At 44.8% G+C, this 20,957-nt stretch overlaps 1 protein-coding gene and 1 long non-coding RNA gene across 6 annotated transcripts in view; one reads left to right on the top strand and one right to left on the bottom strand.

Moving 5' to 3' along the window:
* LOC116578551 overlaps window positions 1–8,327 on the bottom strand; it is an 88,304-nt gene extending 79,977 nt beyond the window's left edge. For all 4 annotated transcript variants that reach the window (XR_004280932.1, XR_004280930.1, XR_004280931.1 and 1 more), the window contains exon 1: window positions 7,552–8,327. This is a non-coding gene — a long non-coding RNA (uncharacterized LOC116578551). The remainder of the gene's footprint in view (window positions 1–7,551) is intronic.
* Window positions 8,328–8,434: 107 nt separating this feature from the next.
* The window catches only part of YPEL2 (yippee like 2), a 63,718-nt gene continuing 51,195 nt past the window's right edge, over window positions 8,435–20,957 (top strand). Inside the window, exon 1 of one of the 2 annotated variants that reach the window (XM_032323044.1) lies at window positions 8,435–8,668. The gene's annotated coding sequence lies outside the window, so the exon portion shown is untranslated. Of the gene's footprint in view, window positions 8,669–8,702; window positions 9,013–20,957 lie in introns of those variants that run through there. The other variant, XM_032323046.1, reaches the window with a different exon arrangement.

Here is a 20,957-nt window from a genome sequence, read left to right as displayed (position 1 = left end):
TCAAGTCAGTTAAGCGTCTGCCTTCGGCTCAGGTCATGATCCCAGGGTCCTGGAATCGAACCCAGCATCGGGCTCCCTGCTCTGCAGAGAAGCCTGCTTCTCCTTCTCCCTCTGTAGCTCCCCTTCTTTCTCTCTCTGTCAAATAAATAAATAAATAAATAAATAAATAAATAAATAAATAAAATCTTTAAAAAAAAGCAAACTCTACCTATTTGCTGACTAGGTGAGTCTTTTGTGTAGATGTTCAATATCTTTCATCATATTTTGATTCTGCTTATTGTTATGTCCTGAGGGAAACTTTATCTGAAGATTTGGGGGTGCCTATGGACTCTATTGCTTTGTAAGAATCACGAAATGAGTATGAGGGAGCCATTGTTATCACATTTTACCATTAGGGGAATGGTTTTGTTCAAACTCAGAAGCAAAACAGCTGAACAGAGTTAATTTGGTTAAAAGGCTCAGGATGAACTAGTTTTGTACCTCTGTCTTCAGAGATTTCACATACAGGGCTTCCCAGGAGTGGGAAGCCTTCCACAGAGTTTGAAAACTACAGCTCCAGAACATGAAAAAATTGGCTGAGATGGAATTTTGCTATAATTAGTGCTGTGTTATAAGTAAGTCTCCAGGAACTAGAGACAAAGGAGATCCCATGTACAGTTTGTTTGCAATGAATTAAGAACAACAACAAAATTCTGATCCATGTTTTATCCTAAAGATATTATAGCACAGAGTTTTAGAATTTGAACTTTATAGTCAGACAGTGTTGGGTTGTTATTTTTATTTGCTCCACAGAGAATTTAATTTTATTTTTTAATAGGTAATGCATACACATGATACTAAATGGTAAATGGCAAGGCTCTCCCTCTCATTCCTAAGCTCCCCTTCTCTAGTTCTCCACAGTGGCAACCACAGTTCCAAACTTCTTGTGATAGCAAAGGCATATCAAAACATAGATGTATATATTACATGTAAATATGTATTTTAAAACAAATGGTGGCATACTCTGTACAATTGTTCTGCACCACGCTTTTTTTTTTTTTTTAAAGAACTTAATTCTTGGAATTTGTTCACTTTTTATTCAATATATATTTATATATTTATTGAGCATTGTAATAGATTGCAATATTCTTCTCTATTCCTCACGATAGGGTTACACATCCTACTGACTTTGGAGCTTCTTCTAGTTAAGAAAAGTATAATAAACTTCTCTCTTGACTTAGGGTTTGGCCACATTTTCTTTGGCCAATGGATTGTAGGTAGAAGTGACAGTGTGTCATTCAAAGTAGAGGTTTTAAGGGACATCATATGTTTTCATGTGCTTCTTGTATAGCAGTGGCCCCTAAATGAGAAGATACTAGAAGCCAGTCTAAACCTAACGTGGGACTCAGCCTAGAGCAGTGCCCTGCATATCAATGACAGAAAAAGAAATGTTTTGGGGTCATTTGTTACCACAGCCAGAAGCAAATTAATGCTGCTGTGTGCTCAGACAATTTTCTAGGTGTTTAAGTTCATTAGGGAACAAAAGATCCTCACCCTTATGGAATATACAGAGCTACATATAGACCTACTTCTTTTTTTTTTTTTAAATGTTTTATTTATTTGAGAGAGAGAGAGAGAGCATACAACTGGTGGGAAGACCGGAGGGAGAGAGAGAGAAGCAGACTCCCCACTGAGCAGGGAGCCTGACATTGGGCTTGACCCCAGGAACCCGAGATCATGACCTGAGCCAAAAGCAGATGTTTAACTCATTGAGCCACCCAGGTGCCCCTAGACCTTCCTCTTTTTAATGGCTGCATAGTATTCCTTTGTCTAAAGGCACTGTGATTTATTTAACCAGTCCTTTACTGATGGATTTAGGTTATCTCAATGCCTCAGTCTCAAAAGGTAAAAATCCTATTTCTAATACAAATACATAGAAAGCATATATTCAAGTTTTATTTAACCTATAATGAAGAACCCACCAGGATGACAAAGTTGGTTTGAAGGAGAATATGAGAGATACCTGGGGGGCTCAATTAGCTGAACATCTGACTCTTGATTTCAGCTCAGGTCATGATCGCAGGGTCATGAGACCGAGCCCTGAGTTGGGCTCTGTGCTGAGCGTGGAACCTGCTTAAGATTCTCTCCCACTGCCCCTCCCCCCTCCCCTATGCACTCTTTCTCTCTCTCAAAGAAAAAAAAAGAGAGAGAGAGAGAGAGAGAAAGAAAGAAAGAACATCTGAAAATTGAAAATTGTAGTCAGTGGATAAAAAGAAATTCTGAAATAAAATTGTTAATTTTTCAAAAAGATTTATTTATTTTATTTGAGAAAGAGCAAGCAAGAGGGGGAGTGGCAGAGGGAAAGAATCCTCAAATAGACTCCCAGATGAGCAGGGAGCCCAAAGTGGGGCTTGATTCCAGGACCCTGAGAACAGGACCTGAGCTGGATCAAGAGTCAGATGCTTAACTGACTGAGCCACTCAGGTGCCCCTGAAATTGTTAATTTTTATACAAAACTGGCTACTGGCCTACAGGCTAAAAATAATTTCTGAGAGTTTCTTCTACAGGATAGAGGAAATAATCACCTCCCATTATCAGTTTTAGAGAGCTGTAAAATGTCTGGCCTTTCATCAACAGCAAAGTTAAATTCCCCGGAGAGAGTTTTTGCTAATACGAACCATGCTACAATTTACTTTTACATTCATTTTTGTGCACATGTGTGAGTGTATCTTAAGGATAAGTCCCTTGAAGTGAACTTTCTACTCACATTAATTTCTACTTTTGAGAGAGATTACCAAATTGCTCTTCATAGAAATCATACCAATTTACCTCACTGCGAACATTTTAATGACTGTTTCTTCATATCTTCTCCAACACAATGTTATCGAACATTTTACTACCTGCCAATCTGATAGGATAAAAATAGCACCTCATTATAATTCCAATTTAAATTTTTTCTTATTACTATGGTTGAATATTTTCTTCATATCTTTATAAGTTATTTCTTTTTCCTCTACCATGAATTGTCACTTCAATCTTGGCCTTTAGAAAAATGAGCCCTTATCCATCACAGGTGTTCCCAATTTTGTTTTCACAGTTTTAGACAGATTTTTCATCCTAGCTCTATTGTTCACTAGCTGTGTGACCTTGGGCAAATCAATTAACATCTCTGAGCTTAAGTTTACTCATCTGTTAAATAGGGATAATGACATAGTCCTTGATCCCATATTTGGAACCCTGAGAGAGAGGTTTTAAATTCTAGCAGCTTTCGGTGCATACACTATATATCACACAAAACCCTAGGGAGTGTGAGCTCTTCAAGCATTTAATATTCCCACAAGAAACATATGAATATACTAGATGGGATTAATGAAGCCTACGAATGACCTCATATCAGTTGAAGTTTGCCGTCAAATGAGCTGCATCAAATTTTTTTTTTCTTGAAAAGTGGAGCATGGAAAAATCTTCTATGATTATATTAGTTTGTTGAAAGTTAAAAATTGTGCAAGAGAGAGACATCCTCAACAGTATTGTAACCAATTGGGAGATACAACTGATTGATTAGACAAATACTGAGACGAGTCCATGTGGGAAGGACTGGGAATGAAAAGAAGCTCCATGAGAGTGCTATTAGTAGCTTATGAAAATAAAGGAAGAAAAATATAATTGCTTGTATCCTGTCAAGTTGTTTTTTTACCCTACAAATTTTACTTATTGAATACCAGAGTTCTGTTATTGTTCCATGTGAGCTCTGCCGGACTCCCTTTTTGATTTTCAGAGCTTTTTGGATTTTGAACCGTGCTTAAGGTATAGAGAACTGTGGTACCTTGTTGTGAAGATTGGACTAAATGAAACAAGGCATGTAAAGTGTCTCTACTAGCTCCTAGCACATAGGAAGAATAAGATAAATATTATTGTTCCTGTTGTTTTTAAGATGGAAGTGTCATGCCCCTACAACTCCTGTTTCCAGGCCCTTTAGCTTGGCATAGGATTTTGCTTTGTCGGTAGTTTGATGTTCAGATGAGTTTCCTTGTAAAGGTGACTAAGATATTTGGAGAGGAGAGAAGCATTTTTATGCTTTGTTGGTGTAGAAGAAAGAAAGTGAATGGACTTTGAAGCTAGATAGATCAGGGCTCAAATTCCATAAGATCAGCTTTAAAGAGTGAGAGAGAAGAAACCAGCTATCTTCCAGGTTGCTTTGAAGATTAAATACAACTAGATAGACTAGAAACTGCTCAGTGCACAATACATACTCACTAAATGATGGCAGCTTTTTTGTTGGAGTATGTTCAGGAGGACTTAGGTACAACACTTAACCCATTTACAGTCTGAAAAGCATTTAATCAGCCACTTTCATGACTGAAAATGAGGGACTTGGACAAGGATCAGAGAAAGCATTTATTGTACATAAAGAAACAAAGCACTGTTACCAAGCTCTGTCCACAGGAGGATGGCACCAGGCCCTCGTCTGTGATGTAATGTCATGGGATTTTACTTGTTGGGGGAGGAGGGGGGACAATAAAGTGCAGGAGGAGTAACTTCCCCACCTCACCCAGGCAGTAGGGACTATTTCCCAGGTGATATGGTGGTGTGAGAGCCTATAGCCTTTAGCCTTCAGGAACTTTCTGTTGTACTGTGATTTTAAAATGCAAGCTGCCCTTTTAATATAGAATATCCTTCAAGTTTCAGGTTTAATGTCATACTGCAAAGTAAGACTGCTATCTGTAGATCAGTATACTCTGAGGACAGACCCAATCTGCTTCCGTTTGGATCCCTACTGGATTCAATTCAGATACAAACCTTGAGAAGGGGCCTGCCGAGTGTCAGCTGCTGAAAACACAAAGACATCCGATAAGGTTCCAGCCCAGGAGGGACTGACAGGAGGATGGATAACTGATCACTGAGTGATATAATAGGACTACAGATAAAGTACTATGAGGGTACTGAGGAGAAAAAAAATTAATTTTTCCAGGGAGGTTAAGGGAAACTCTCCAAAGAAGTGACATTTGATCTGATTTTTGGCCTGAGTCATTCAGCAAAAGGCTTTGAGATAGAATGATGAGAGGAAGAAGCGGTGGGGGAAGGTCGGGGGGTTAAGGAGAGAATAACGTTCCCAGTGAAGGAAACTGTGGGGTCAAGGGTGTGAGGCAGTAGGCCTATTTATTTATTTGTTCAGTTATTTATTGAACAAACAAATATTGGTTGAATGTCAGATCCTCTTGGCGCAGGGAAAACAACAGGAAGCAAGATAGACAAGGTCCCTGATGCTCTCATATAGTTGACACTTGAGAGCTGGATGGGACAGAAACAGAAAACAAATAAATAAGAATAAATAAGTGTATACAGTAATTTCAGAGAGTGATATGTGTTAGGATGAAAATAAGGTGGGAGATGTGATAGCGAGTACCTTGACGGGGGGGTGGGCATGAAGATTGGGTAGTAAGGACGGGTGACTCTCTGGAGGAGGCATTTGACCTGGAACCAAGCGGCAAGGAGGCGGTCTTCTGGGGCAAAGTGTTTCAGGTGGAGGGAACAGCAAATAAAAATACTGTAACAGGCCTAGGCCTGGTGTATTTGAGGAAAAGAAAGGGAGTCCCCTTGACTGGACTAGCATGAGGAACGAAGCTATAGGGGAAGACCTGGGAGGTTGGCAGACCTGGTTAGTAGGGCCTTACGGGTCATCATAAGGGGTTTGTTCTGAAAAAGTACCATTTGGTGTTGTGTAGAGAATGGATTGGAAGCAGGGAGATCAGTTGGGAGGCTGTTGCTTACTCCAGGCAAGGGATGTTGGTGGTGCCAATCAGGTGACAGCCGCAGAGACGGATGTGTTCAGGGCAAATATACATTTAAGTAGAGCTGACAAGACCTGCTGATGGATGGTGTGGGGGTGAGGGAAAGGAAGATGTAAACATATCAGATTCTATGACGTGGATGTGGCAACGGTGGGAACATGGGGTAGGAGAGAAGATGCTGGAAAAGAATGACTGTTCGGCTTTGGGAATGACTTTGGCCTCACACAGAGGAGACAAGTGGACTGGGCCACTAACAAAGCCAGGCTGAGGACCTGTCTGTGAGGCCAGGAACCTCTCAAACTTTTACCAATAAGGGTTGTTGTTGTTGCTGTTGTTTTTTAAACAAATAAACAAACAAAAAAACCTCTCTGGCTAAATTTGAACAAATTTATGTCTTTCCCTATATTCTCTCCATCTCAATTTTTGCCCTACAGGATAAATATCTGTCTGTTCTCACACACTCTCCATTGGTCCCAGCTTCTCTCCTCAGAGAAATCATGCTATCTCAATCTTCGTTTTCAACTGTAAAAATGAAGATCTAGAGAGACAAAGAAATTTGCCCAGAAGGCACATCAGAGCTAGATAGAAGTCAACCTCTTGATCCTCTAAAGAGTTCATCACATTTCAGAGAAAGGAATGTTAATGTTAATTCTTCAGAATACTACCATGCAGGTAGGAAATTCTGCACGTAATAGGCACTAAGAATGTATGTACTCAGGGGCAATTAGAGATGCTTGCTTTCAGAGAGACAGAAGTTGCTTCTACTACTTTGTTCCACTTCTACCTTCATGCTTAGCAACTCACCATACTTGGCTCTTTTGACTGGGAGTAGGCATGATCAGGCTTATTAAATTTTTTTGTTGTCGTTGGCTGGCTGGCTGGTTCTATTGTCTCCTGGTCCTACTGTCCTATTCCCTTCTCCAGTCTCCTGCATACACACTGCAGGCCAGCAGGGGTCCTCAGATCTCCCTCTGAACCACTGCACCAGGCTTGTCCTCCTTAGCTAACATTATCTTTTATTTAAACAGAAACAGTAGCCACCAATCTTGTTACATAACATCCAGGTATCCTAGGGTGTTAAACTAAAGCAGCATCTACCGTTGGGGAGCGTTGATCTGGCAACACAAATATTCACTAGGAGAATATTGCTGAAATGTTGTAACAAGTTTCACTTCCTGGCCTTCCTTAGAATTTTGGAGGGGAAAGGACTTTAGAAATCATGCTATCTCAATCTTCGTTTTCAACTGTAAAAATGAAGACCTAGAGAGACAAAGAAATTTGCCCAGAAGGCACATCAGAGCTAGATAGAAGTCAACCTCTTGATCCTCTAAAAAGAGTTCATCACATTTCAGAGAAAGGAATGTTAAACCTTTCTTTCCAAGTTTGTCAAATGCGAACAGTGACAGTGACATGGCGTGACATGGCGCTCCTGCTTACACCCGGTTTGCAAATTTGAGTCTGATACATAAGTAACGAATGAAGTTGAGGCACTTTTGTTGTTTATACAAACATTTTACTGACATTAGGACTGGATTCACATCCAACCAGGCAAGGTATATTAACTGAATCCGATGTGAATGCAATGCATAGTAACTGAATCAGATCTAGTTTAAACACAGCTGGCTAGAGCTGCAGGTGAAGTTGGAGCCACATGGGGGTCTACTCCAGTAACATTCTCAGTTTATGTGCAAACTGGCATATGGAAGGAGGTGGAGTCAGCTGTACCTCCAGGGGTATCTCACATCCTGAGAGCTGTTCAGTAAAACATGGGGTTTCTTACCGCTCTCTGAGGAACTGCAGAACCTTGGTGGTGACTTGAAAAGGCTGGGATCCTCTCTTCCCCTCACCCCTGCCAGCATTCTTTCTCAAATTGACCTGTTTTCCTGCAGGGAGACTACCCCACTCCACCCACCTGCTGCCTTCCTGGATTTCCTGACTGCCTGGGCTTATTTTTTAACCTTCTCTTCCTTGAAAAGCACTGATCCAGAACGTGGGCTCCTCCCCTCTGGTCACTGACCATCTTACTTCTCTAGACTAACCATCCCGCATTTCCCCGCAAAAGCTTTGGAAAATCAGCAGCAATAGGGGGCTGGGGGCCTTCCAATTCCCCTACCACATCTTTCCTACTCTTACTCTCTGAAATTACTGGCAGAACACAGAGAAGTGGAGAAATGCCTTGCTTCGGACTAGGGCCTGGGCTGGTTTGGTATTATCTTACTAAATTCAGCTGGCCGGGGTCCTGAGGCCCTCTTCAGGTAACTTAGGCTCTGAGTTAGAAATGGCTAAGGTGTAAGGAGGGAGTTGCTGATTTGGCTCTACAAGTCTAAGTACTATACAGCCTCCCCACTCCTCACCCTAGGTTCCAGGAATCCCAGCCTTGACCTGGGGACAAAACCAAAACGCAAAAAAACGGTCTCTTCCCAAGCACTGAAAGCCAACCATCCTCATCACTCTGTCTCTCTGTTCCTTCAGCCGGTGGCCCTGCTTAGCCAAGCTTCGCCCGCGGAGCCGCGGCGGGCCAGACGGGGCTCTGGAAGCACTCCCCGCACCCCAGCCGGCCCAGGACAGAGGGGTGGGGGGTGGGAGGTTGGGGAAGCGGGGGGCGGAGTTCCGTCCTTCGCTGATTGGCTTGGGGCGGATGGGCTGCGGCCGAGCCGAGCCAACCCGCGGCGTGTTGCTAGGTGCTGAGGCGAGGGGATAGGCGCGGGGGCGCGTCCGTCACAGGGCAGCCCCCGGCCCCGACCCGGAGGGATGCGGAGTGGCGGCGGCGGCAGTGGCGGAGACTGTGGCTTTAAGAGCGCGCCCGGAGCCCGGGAGCCAGCCGGGCGGTCCTTCGCTGCTGCGCACCCCGGCGGAGCCGAGCCCAGCGCTGGCCGGACGGGGCAGCCTGCTGCCCGGTAAGCAGACCTGGCGCGCGGCGCGGGCCGGGCGCGCGTGGGCGTGGGGCGCGCTGTCAGCGCGGACGCCTCGCACCCGGCGCCGGGCTCCGGTCCCGTAGCCCCTCCGGGCCGGCCCGGGCGGAGCGCGCGGCGCCCCCTGCGCTGCGCCGCCGAGGCGGGGTTCGGCGTGGGGTCCCCGTGGGGGCCGCGGGCGCGCCGGGCGGGAAGCGGGCCGCCGGGGCCACGTGACCGGTTTGTTTACAAACACTGCCGGCCCGGCGGCTGGCTGCGGAGGGACCCGTGGCGGCGCGGGTGCCCGGGTCGGGGTCGGGGACTTGTGCGAGGAGCCGGGCAAGTCTAGGGTGCGTGCTTTGGCGGATGGGACTTGGACACCGGGTCGCGGCTGCTTCTCAGCATAGTTTCTGCGGGTTCGGGCTCCGTGGGGGTCGGGAGGGGTGCTTCGGGCGTTTTCTGTTCCCGGTGACGCTGGGCCTCCGCTGGAGACACTGGGTTCGAGGCCGCCGCCCCCAGCCTGTGGGGGACTGGCAGCCCACGAAACTCCCAGGAGCGCTTGGCCGGCCCTGGGCCGAGGTAACCGCAGCCGAGTTCCTGCCTGGCCGCTTCCCGGAGCCTCCCCACCGCCCTTGCCAAGGGGGTGGGCGCCGAGTTCTCTCCTGCCCGATGGAATGTAGGGGCCTCTCCAGCGAGTACCTCCCAGGAACTGGCGCAGAGGGGCAGCCCAGACCTCTCACTGCTTTAAGTTCACCCTCCTTGGCCGCTGACCTCCTCTGGATGTCTTGACTCAAGTTGGGGGTTGGGGTAGCCACCTGTTCTTTTGGACGAAGCCCAGGAGACTGCCACCTCTGACTTTACTCTCAGCTTACAAACACTTAAAAAGCCAAGCGAGTGAGTGTCCTCCGTTTGTTTCTGTTGCAAGTTAGCAGACCCTCCCATAGTCCCACCGCCATGAGCAGCACACGAAACTGCACCTGAGTTTGCTGGGGTTTTTGCTTTTTGGCCTTCTTGTCAGTTTGCTGTCTTGGGGTTACAAGGCTCTTTTAAGTGAGTCCTTGCTTCTGGTGAATCTAAGGGCTAACAAGACTTCTAGCTATTTATCTATTCTTTGCCATTCCTCTGTTCTCTTTTGGTCCAGCAAGATGGGGTTCCCTGTCCTAGAGCGTTGGACAAGCAGGGAGGTTGTCTGCTTCCCTGTATCCCATTTGGTGACTGAACGTGGGCAGAGCTAGGAGCTTGGGGTTAGAACTTAAGTGACTTGCCAGAGGTAACTCCTGTCACTCACTGGCTCTGGGGAGGGACTTGATCTCACGTGCTTGATGCTCCTCAGTACTCTCCTGGTTGTGAGAAATCCGGGGCTTGTAATGAGTGGGCTTGGATGACCACTCCCTAGCTTTCCTTTGACTTCATGGCCACAGGATGCAAAGATGGGCCGAATTTGAGTTCTATTCCTCCCATTTCCTTAGCACTTAGACTAAGGGTGAGTATTGCTCCTGAGGAGGAACATTTTAATTCCTCTGAGCTGTGATCTGAGTGGCTATAAGTTCTTTACCAAGGAACAGGTCCAGCCTGAGGAGAGTTGTGCTAGCTTCCCTTTGGCACCATCCCTTATCCCCAGCTTCATGGTAAGGGTCTTAGGCAAGAGTGGGGGCTTTGGGGCTCATACCTCTCCTTAACTTATTTACCTTATTGGTTTAGGATTTGATAATAGAATTTCTGGGATCTGTCTTGGGATCTGTGCTTGAACTAAAATAAAAAAACTTGAAGTTAGGGGTGGAAAATGGGAAATAAACATCATGTACAAGGGTACCATTTTCCTTCTGCCCTCAAGGAGAGTGGTTTTAAACTTTGGGATCCAAAGTAAGGAATACCTTTTACATCACTGCACTGAGGTCCACAACTGTGATAAGTTCCAGGAAACAAATGTTCTTGCTACCTGCAGTGTGCTATTTTTTCCCCCTCCATTAAAAAACAAACAAAAAACCCAACTGCTGGTCATGGCCTGTTAATTTGATTTCTTTACCAAATGGGTGAATGGGTGATGACCCACTGTTAAAGAAGCATTGCTTTCTTAGGACAGAGGTCCTCAAACTTGAATGTGCACAAAGATGACCTGAAAAGTGTTTAAAAATGCAGTCTGTCAGTCAACTCTGGAGATGTTTATTCTCAGTGGGGTGCATTTTTATAAAGTGGACCATGAGACTGTGATGCAGTTGGTCAATGAGAAACCCAGATCTAATGGGAATTGGGGGCAATGAACAATGAAAGGCATTATTAACTGGATATGAAGCATGCAAAGCCTTAGTCACGTATGTAACCTATTCTCTGCAAACTCAAGATCACTCATCTGCTGGTCACACTAGCCTAGGCTTTGAAAAGTCCAAGAGTGTGTTTGCTTTTAGCTGCTGTGAAGCCTTGGCCATAAGAACCCCACATCCCTCCCACACCACCCTGCTCAGTCCATTTGAAGACTGCTGTTTGGTGTTCTGTATGGCTGGATGTTTCTAGGTATGTGGGATTGGGGTAGTGAGTAGTGAGTAGATGAGTATGCTGTACTATTCATAGATTATTAAAATCATTAAAACAGTGAAAAATCAGATAGTTTTGAGGCAGTGACATAGTTATTATGCCTGGGGTATTAACAATTGGCCTATAGAAAATGTCAGTGTTGTTTAATAGCTGGGTATTCCAAGCCATGAGGCCTGGGGGAAGGGCAGGCAGGCTGTTGATTTTGTTTGGGAGTATGAGGGAGTCAGGGGTTTGTCAACAGTTGTTAATGATATTAGCATAAGTTGTTAATGAGATGAGTTGTTAATAAGCATTTCCCTGACCTCCTTGCCTACCTCAGCCCTGGTTCGTTCCTGTGATGACATCTTGGCTCCTATGTGCAGGTGAATCTTGTTACCTCTATCTCTATCTTCAGACACAAACATACCCACACCTGATGCATCCCTGTGTTAGAAGTTTTCCTTCTAACATGTTGGTAAAAGAAATTGCCTTGAATTAATCAAAGCTGCATTTAGCTTCAAATAGAACTCTGTCCCAGTTCAAATTCAACAGTGGTCCTGCCAACGGTATGCTTAATATGGGAATATTAACTGTAGTATTGTTGAAATGAATGATGTTCAGTATGGTCAAACCACTCACATTTAGGATGTCTGTTTTGAGCCTGTAATAAAGAAGAAAGCAACAAATGGATGGCAGAGGATAGGATGTCCTAGTATAGAAAAGGAGAGGGAAGAGATGTCCAGGTAGTACTCAAATGGAGGATAAGTGTCAGTTTCCTTTGTCAGTTATCTTGGCATTTCCCTAGGGTCCATCAGCAAACCACTAGGTGCTCTGTTACATTCCCCTAGCCTGAAGGGGTCTAAAAACTGTGGAAAGGGAGTAATCTTTTTTAAACTTGAGCCTCCCAATTTTGGAAAGCCAGGGCCTGCGGGCTAATGGTATTTTGTTAGAGTTGATGGTTTTTAATGATCTTTTCCTTAACAAAAGATGAGACGTGCATCTTTAAAGGACCACACCTACCCGAATTTTCCTGAGATTTGGGAATAGAGGCCCTGGAGGGTTTAAAATAAAATCAGATTATGCTATTCCCCTGGTTAAAGTTTTCCAGGGGCTGCTTATAATCCAACTCCCTTCCCTGTGGGCATTGTACATCTTGTCTCCTTCCTCCATCCTCTTTCCCCTCATCTCTACAGGTCCTTATCAGGTCCGTGTGTGCCAGCTTTCCTCTGGTTTCTAAAATGTTGAAGGTTTGTTTTTGTCATTGGGCTTTTCTACTGGTAGTTATTCTTTCCAGAATGCAATTCTCTATAAATTTTTACGTGATTGGCTCTTGGGTCTCGGGAGAGCCTCTCTCAGATCAGTAATCTAGAACAACAGCTCCTGTCCCTGCCCCTCTTAATCCCCTTAATTTTGTTTTTTTCAAGGGACTTTAATACCATCTGGAAATACATTATCTGCTTGATGGCTAGATGCTTCTGTCTCACTGCTGACGTTACCTGGCGTCCGGTAGCTCTGGATAAGTATCTACCCATCAGGGGAATGAATGAATAAAGAGAGTCAAGGTTTTGAGTCTCTAAGAGTAGGAAATAATACTTTTCATTTTCAAGAGGAGAAGAGGAAAAGAATTTTTCTCTCCCTTTTCCTGGGGTGTGATAGTGTTCCCTTGGAATTTATTTCAGGATTTCCGCTTTTCACAATATTTTTCACCCTTTTACACTTTTTATTTAATAGGTCTCTAGAAGTTCTGATGTCATTTTGTTGTGTCAATAAACAGCCCCCACCTCCCCCAGTAGCTTTATTTTGTTTTCACTTTTCCTGACAAACAAGCATTTCTACGAGTAATAACATTTTGTTAATACTATGAGGCACTATTAAGTAGGGCTAAGAACCTGGGCTTTGGAACCAAAAAGACCTGGATAATTAGCTTGTGATCTTGGGCAATTTGCTAAAAATCTCTAAATCTCTGTTCTTTATTTGTAAAATAGGACTAATAATAGTTATTGTCTCACAGAATTGATAAGACAAAATGAGGGGATGTATAGGAAACCAGGCACAGAGCCTGGCACATAACACTTGCTGTTAGCTTTTATTTATTTATTTTAAAGAGAAAGCACGTGTGCCTGCGATCTGGAAGGGGAGGGGGCAAAGGGAGAGAATCTCAAGCCCACTTTGGCCCACGTGTTCAGCCTGACTTGGGTTTTCATCTCATGACCCTGAGATCATGACCTTAGCTGAAACCAAGAGCCCCACACTTGACTGACTGAGCCATCCAGGCTCCCTCTTGTTAGCTTTTAATAATAACACTCATAGTTAGATTTCCCTCCTCTCTTTGGCAGGAATTGCCAACCCATTGATTTGGGAGTGTGCAGTTAAGAGGGAGAAAACCACCAGATCTTAAATTAGTGCCAGTAAATGAAGACGCAACATGTCACGGAGATCTATCAAGACTAGAGTGGAAGTTAGGAATCCTCTAATCACAAATTGCTGCCCAAATTTTGATAACACCTATGTGAAAGAAGTCATGGAAGTTTTTGGAAGGACGTGTCTGCCTGTCCTCTGGCCATTCTTAGTTTATCCTTCGATTAAACTAGGCTGACTGAAAGCTGCGTATTTGGCCCATATTACCTCAGTCCCTCCAGAATTATTTTCACTGAGATGAACTTCTGTGTCCTGCCCTTTGCTTTCATGGAGGAACACATTCCTAAACAGCTTTATAACTCTAGTATATTTCTCAAAAGGGATGGTGTTGCTGCTCCTTTAAGCTACAGTTTCACTTAGTATCCCCTTTAAATAGTTAATAGGAGAAATTTCGTTCAGGGGCAAGTGCCAGAAAAAGCTTTGCCTTTCCTGAGGAATGGGCACAATATTTCTTTGTGGACAATTGGAAATGTATAACTGATCATGTTTCTCTTTTTTGCTTTGGGTGCCAGGAAGTACAGAGCCAAATCTGTGGCCTGACTTCAGTAACTTTAGGGCCCCTCATCCTAATTTTTTCCTTGTAATTTGTATTTTCTCTAATTTCAAGTTAATGATTTATCATTCTTTTTTTAATTGGATAGCTGCTGCTTTGGGTGTTAAAATCATTTCAGATGTTACATTTTAGAGATACAAACATTGAGGCTCAAGTAGGCAAAAAGGACTTGGTTAAGACAGAGCTAATTAAGGCAAAACAGAGACTGTAAACCATACCTTTCATTTCCAGGCCCAGATTTCTTTCTATTCCTGTACGTTCTTGAAGAATGTCATCTCCTGAATAAACCTCCAGATAACCCATAATATCCTGATCCTAGGTAAAGCCTACCTCCTTTCTGTGATGAGGCAAAGGAATATTCTGCCTATGAGGTAACAACACGGCCACTCACATTCTTGGTTGGGTTAGCAGCCCTGTGCACTCCTGTTTCCTGAGCTACAACCTTCCCCCGTGGTCTTGAGAATGTGGTATGTCCAGAGTTGGTGGTTTTGATCTGAAACTAGATTGCCAGCTCAGAATGAAATTTGTCTCTAGTGTCTGGAGTTCCCTTGTCTATTTCTTATTAGGGAAGGAAGGCTTGATTTCCAGATGGCCAATGGGTGTCACTAAGGCTGAAACAGGGTCTTGTCATAAACAGAAGTGGCATTATTTTATCTGATAAGAAATTTAATAATAGGAAATATTGACTTTACCAATGATTTGTTTTGTTTTCCCTGCTGTTTCGGTTGTGAGTACCTGGGGCAAGAGAGGATAGGCTTGGAGCATATCCTGCTTGAGTCAGTAGAATTTTGATTCCTATTTTGGGCTGCTTAGAAGAGGAACCTCTGGCCTAGGGCTGAAAATGAACCTTGGTTTTGCTTTATTTTCCTAGCTAATAACAATTCAACAGGTAACATAAGACCTTTGGGAGATGAAGATGGGATAAGCTATGGCCCCTGCCCCTAAGAGCATACACTCAAGGAGGAGTGATTAAGGCATATGTGTCAATAACTAGAGTATAAGGTACAAAAAGCTTAAAGTCATTATGGAGCTACAGAAAGAAGGGTGGGCCTTCGGAGATGGAGGTGTGAAGAATGATGAGGATTTAAACATGCAGAAACGCTCCCAGGGGGAACAGTGTGTGCAAAGGCACAGGGGTATGAACATAAAAGGTAATGTAGGTGAATGTTCAGTAGGCATATGAGGTGTTGGAAAGAGAACATTGGGATTTTGCTTGGGCTGCTATTGCTACAGTTTACTTATTTTTTTCCCCCAAAGTTTACTTTTTTAGCAGTCTTTACACCCAGCATGGGGCTCGAACCCACAACCCTGAGACCAAGAGTCCCATGCTCTACTGAGCCAGCCAGACACTGCACTATTGCTACAGTTTAGAGTAACTCCATGGAAATGGACTGTTGGCTTCCATTCACAGAAGTCTGTGAACAATGGTTAGTTGACATAGATAATAGACATCCTCAAAAATGGGACTATCCCTGGAGATTCCCAAACCTGGCTGCCATAAGAATTTCTGGTCCAACCACAGGCCTACAAAATGAGAATTTTCAGCTAGGGAATCTAATAAAAGCAAGCAAATAATAGTGCCCCTACAGTTTTCCCAAGTTTTTTCCTTTTTTTTTTTTTTTTTTTTTTAATTAATTTGACAGAGATTACAAGTAGGCAGAGAGGCAGGTAGAGAGAGAGGAAGGAAAGCAGGTTCCCCACAGAGCAGAGAGCCTGACGCGGGGCTCTATCCCAGGACCCCGAGACCATGACCCGAGCCGAAAGCAGAGGCTTTAACCCACTGAGCCACCCAGGCGCCCCCCAAGTTTTTTTCTGATGTCGTCACCCCTACATGTCTGAGGCCTAGGAATAACGGAGGTAGTTGATCTTCTTAGCAGAAACCATCTACGCAGCATCTTTGACCTTTGGCCTCCTTCCCCTCACTGTATTTTGCCACTTCCTTTCCTTTCCTTGTTTGTATCTCCTGCATGTGTCATCCATTATGTTTGCCTCCTGTTTATCTCTTCTTTTACTGCTTTGGTCTTTTGTCTCTTGGGGGGTCCCTCCCTAAATTGATCCACAGCCAAATGGACTGTAAAGTAGAACTGAATTCTCTTTCAGTATTTGTTGTATTAATGGTATAAGCATGTGTACTGTGTATAAATGCAAATTAAATAGGGCATTTGGTTGGTTTTCCTTACATGATTCTTTCTTTTTCCCCCTCAAATCCTAAAGGAAACAAATGATCCCTGTGTATGACTGCTGCCTTAAAGCTAAAAATTCCTTAGCAGGAAGATATGACAGAAACTGAAAACTGGTTTTTTTCTTGTGCCTGATCTGTTGTCCTGCTTTCTGGTTGAGGTCATTCCCTTCCCTCATTTGTTTTCTCGTATTTCTGTAATTAAAAGTTGAAGCGGTGAGCCAGCTCTGAGAGTTTGAAGATGTTCTAAGAGCACTTGGTCTTCCTCTGGAAGGTGTTCTGCTTGTTGCTGTAATAAGGGCTTAAGGACCAATGACGCCCATCTTCCCTAGCTCATCTGGGTTGAAGGATCCATGTGGGGTAGGGGTAGAGGTTTGTCCAAGGATTCAAATCCTGGTCCTGGTACTTTCTAGTGCAGTGATCTTGGGCGAAATGTTTAATTTCTTGAACTTTTTCCTCACTTTTCAAACAAGAGTCATCATAGTAATTCCTGCCTCTCTGGAGAGAGGAGGAAGCAGGCTCTCTGCTGAGCAGAGAGCCCCATGTGGGGCTCGATCCCAGGACTCTGGGATCGTGACCTGAGCTGAAGGCAGAGGCTTTAACCAGCTGACCCACCCAGATGCCCCCAGGAAATTATTATTATAAACTGTAGAGTCCTGGAGCCTTACTGACAGCAGATGACTACTCCTCTTACCTCCTCCCCTCACTTCCTACATTCCTTCGACCAAGGAGTCTGAGCTCTTACTGTAAGCCAGGCTTTGGCCTGGGTTGGAAGGATGATTAACCAGAAGTAGTCTTGGGCCAGGAATGGCTCACAACCGGGGTGGGGGTGGGTGGGGCAGGGACTTACCATAAACAACCAGCTTTGTGGACGATTCTTGAATTATATGAAAAGCTGCACTGGCAGCATCCATGGCGCCTCTTGATGTGCCAGGCCTGAAAGGAAAAGAAGTTCTCATTCTTCCTAACATCTGTCTGCCATTCCCATAACAGGAGAAATCTAGAAAGCTGCTCTAGAATCAGTCTTTCTCTCTCCCATCCTCCTCCTCTTCCTCTTCTTTAGTAGATGGCAACAATACTAGATGGCAGTTTAATAATTCTTAGGACAGGGGCACCTGGGTGGCTCAGTGGGTTAAGCCTCTGCCTTCAGCTCAGGTCATGATCTCAGGGTCCTGGGATCAAGCCCTGCATCAGGCTTTCTGCTCAGCTCCCTGCTGAGCCCCATTTCCTCTCTCTCTGCCTGCCTCTCCACCCACTTGTGATCTCTCTCTCTCTCTGTCAAATAAATAAATAAAATCTTTAAAAAAAATTCTTAGGACAGTATACATCCTTCTTTGAGCTGGTGAAGCTTGGGACTTTAGACATACAGGCCTCCCTTTGAAAGTGCATCTGCCTCCCCCTCTCGCTTGAGTTTTAAGTTCAGTTTCCAGATTCCAATTGGGGAGAGGCGGGAAGCCCAGCCACAGATGTCAGAGTCTAGAGTTTTGGATTTATTTGAATTGAGAGATTAAAGTGAGGACGCCAAAGGCATGCTGACAGCTGAACAACAGAATTGTATTGGCAGATTGGGGATGGATGGTTTGTAACTAATTGGGGCCCCAGCTGTGCCCTGGGGAGCAGCAGTTAAAGAGAAATCAAGGTCATGCAGTGCCCAGGGTCCGAAGAAGTTCATTTATTCAGTAAATAATATTTATCTTTGAGAGTGTAAGATACAGACGACAGTCACATAATCTCCCCAGTAAAATACAGCTGCAGCTGTGAAGAGTGTTCCACCTGTGGGAGAGGAACTTGGGCAGTGGGCGTTGGTGGAGGCTAAGGGGACGGGTCCCCCGTGAAGTCACTTCCAAAGATTGTCTGCCATGTCTTCGCTATTTTCCAGAATGTTGTTTTCTTGATAGATCTTCTAAGTGACGGTTTTACACTGTGGTTCAAGTGTAGCCCTGTCTGGGGGCAGAAGGATGGACCCAGTCCGAGATCATGAGAAAAAGGTATTTATTTTGTTTTCACTAGGATTGTCTTCTCTGAGCCTGTACAATACAAGGACTGATGCTGAGGGCAGCAGTCTCTGTGGAACTGGAGGGAAAGGGCAGATCTGGCCTTGTTTTGAACATAGAATCGAGGGGCAGGGTTTAGGGACCCCTTTCCTTGCTGACCTGAACCGTATCTGACAGTTCCACCATTTTTCTCCTCCTCACACTGTCCCAGGGAGGTTCTGTGGGGACCACCCTGGGAGAAAGAACCTTTGTGGGTTGGAAGTCTGAGGGTTTCTCTGGGGGTCAGAAGTCCATGCCAGTCTGGCGAGGGTCCCTTGGGAAGCTACCTGGTGGCACTCAGATGGTGTGAAGGGCCAGGGGAGGTGGAACGGGAAGTACTTCTGCCATCTGACAGCACAGATAACAAGCATCAGACAGTCTTGTCATGTGTTGTGTTGGAGCCATGGCACCACAGTTCTGAGTTTCATGCTCCATTCCATCCCAAGCGAGTTGACATCACAGGAGTTTGCTGGCTTTTCAACTTTGTGGAATTCTCATGGTACGCGAGTCCCGTGTGATGGCCAGAATTAGATATTTTAAATGCACTGGATAGTGTTTAAGTAAGATTAAAAATATCAGCTTTTCAGGGCAGCACAGTTTCACTGATGGTCACTCATTTTACTCCGTTAATTACCATTTATCAAGATTCTCCGGAGGGGGATAAAAAGACTCTAATATGCCTGAGACTAGGAGTCCTGGGGAAACCAAGGGGGCGTTAAAGACTGGACTTGAGCTGCAGGAAGCTCCCAGTCTGGGAGACAGATGGGAACAGTGTGATGGAGTGCCATTCAGGCAAAAAGAGGGTTTTGCATGCTGGGAAAAGGGAGCCACCCCCTCTGCTTAGGGTCTCATTTGGGTATTAAGGGATGATCGGGCATTTACCAGGTGGTTAAGATAGGTTAGGGCTTTGCAAGAGGCTGAACCAGCTTGGGAAAAGGTAGTGAACAAGCTTGGTCCACTGGCGAAACAGGTTTGCAGGGAGGTGGGAAGGTGACAGTGAAGAGAGATAAGGAGAAGAAGGAGAATCAGCCCAGCTTCTTAGTGCCACTGGAGGGGTTGGACCTTGTCCTATAGGCTGCTAGGAAACCACTGGAGGTTTTGAAACATGAGCGATGTGATCAGATTGTGTTGTATAAATAGCATTCTAGAATGGGCTGGAGAGGTAAGAGCTGAGTCAGGGAGACCAGTTTAGGAAGCTGTCACGTGAGTTCAGGATGAGGGAGGGGAGGGCTCACACAGTGCTGCTGGCCGTAGCTATGAAGACGGCTGTGGGATACTGAATTACAGAGCCAGCTGTCTAGGGGACTGAAGGAATACGACATAGGAGGGAGAGAAAGAGTGAAGGGTCTTGACTGCTTTGGCAACTTGGCCTTCAGGAGAAAGGAACAGAATTAGGGTGAGGGTGGTAGGAACCAGGGGAAGGGGAAAATGGTGCTGGCTTTGGAGGCATTTGCTTTGAAATGCCTTCCTAGGAGCCAGTGAGAGGCCTCCTTTAGAAAGGAATCCAGGCTTCAGGGGCAGGGGGCAGAAGTTTAGAAGACTTGGGTGTGGCTAAGGATGTACATGGGGAGCAGGCAGTCAGGCACGTGGTAGAAACACACCTCCAAGGAGGAGGAGGAAGGAAGAGCAGCCAGAGAGGTGGAGGCTTAGAGAAAGAGCAGCAGCAGGAGAGGCATGAGGTGCAGAAGGAGAGAGTTTGAGGGAAAAGTAGGCTGAACCAACCACAGGAGAACTAACTGAATGGAACACCAGAGCCAAATGGTGTTAGCATTCAAAAGTATTAGTGTTTGGACTTGGCATGCTGGAGGCTACCCATGTTTTTGTAACTCAAAAGCCTGGTTGTGATAAATGATATTCATGGAGCTTTGCCAGAAGGCTCTGTAGCTCTTCCATTCCTCTGGAGAGTCTGTATCAGTGGATCTAGCCAGATCATCAGAAAGCTGTGTTCTTGGGCTGCCCTGACTTGACCCCCATGTAGAATCCCTTTTACTGAATTGCCCTTTAGTGTTGACTTAAGCTGTGCATTTTCATGGAGGGACCTCTGAGAAGCAATCTTGGAAGAGTTTCATGGTAGAAACTATTGGTATGTGCTGAAGATCTTGTCTACTGGTTCATTGCTCATGGTTCCCTCTGCAACCACCCACAGGAGAAATGTCTCTGAGAAGATCTGTAGCTTAAGGGCCGTTTGGGTGGCTCTGTTTGTGAAGTGACTGTCTTTGGCTCAGGTCATGATCCTGGAGTCCCAGGATCAAGTCCTGCATCAGGCTCCCCACTCAGTGGGGAGTCTGCTTCTCCCTCTGACCCTCTCCCCTCTCATGATTGCACACTTGAGCACGTGCGCTCTCTCTCTCTCTCAGATAAATAAATAAATACTTCAAAAAAAATCTGTAGCTTGAACAACCAGGATTTATAGGAACTGTAAACCTTATTAACTACTGATTTTTCTTTTCTGCCTTGCTTACTACAGAGCTCAAAGCCAAATATGCAATTGAAATTCAGTAAATATTTAGCAGCTTAATATAAACATGCATTTCTCTGTCCTAACTCACCTTGTGTTCTTCTGCTTTTCTTACCCTAATTTCATCTATTTTAAAAGTATTG

The sequence above is a fragment of the Mustela erminea genome, chromosome 18 (genome assembly GCF_009829155.1).
Source record: "Mustela erminea isolate mMusErm1 chromosome 18, mMusErm1.Pri, whole genome shotgun sequence".
NCBI classification, from domain to species: domain Eukaryota; kingdom Metazoa; phylum Chordata; class Mammalia; order Carnivora; family Mustelidae; genus Mustela; species Mustela erminea.
This window is presented reverse-complemented; position numbering and strand designations above follow the sequence as displayed.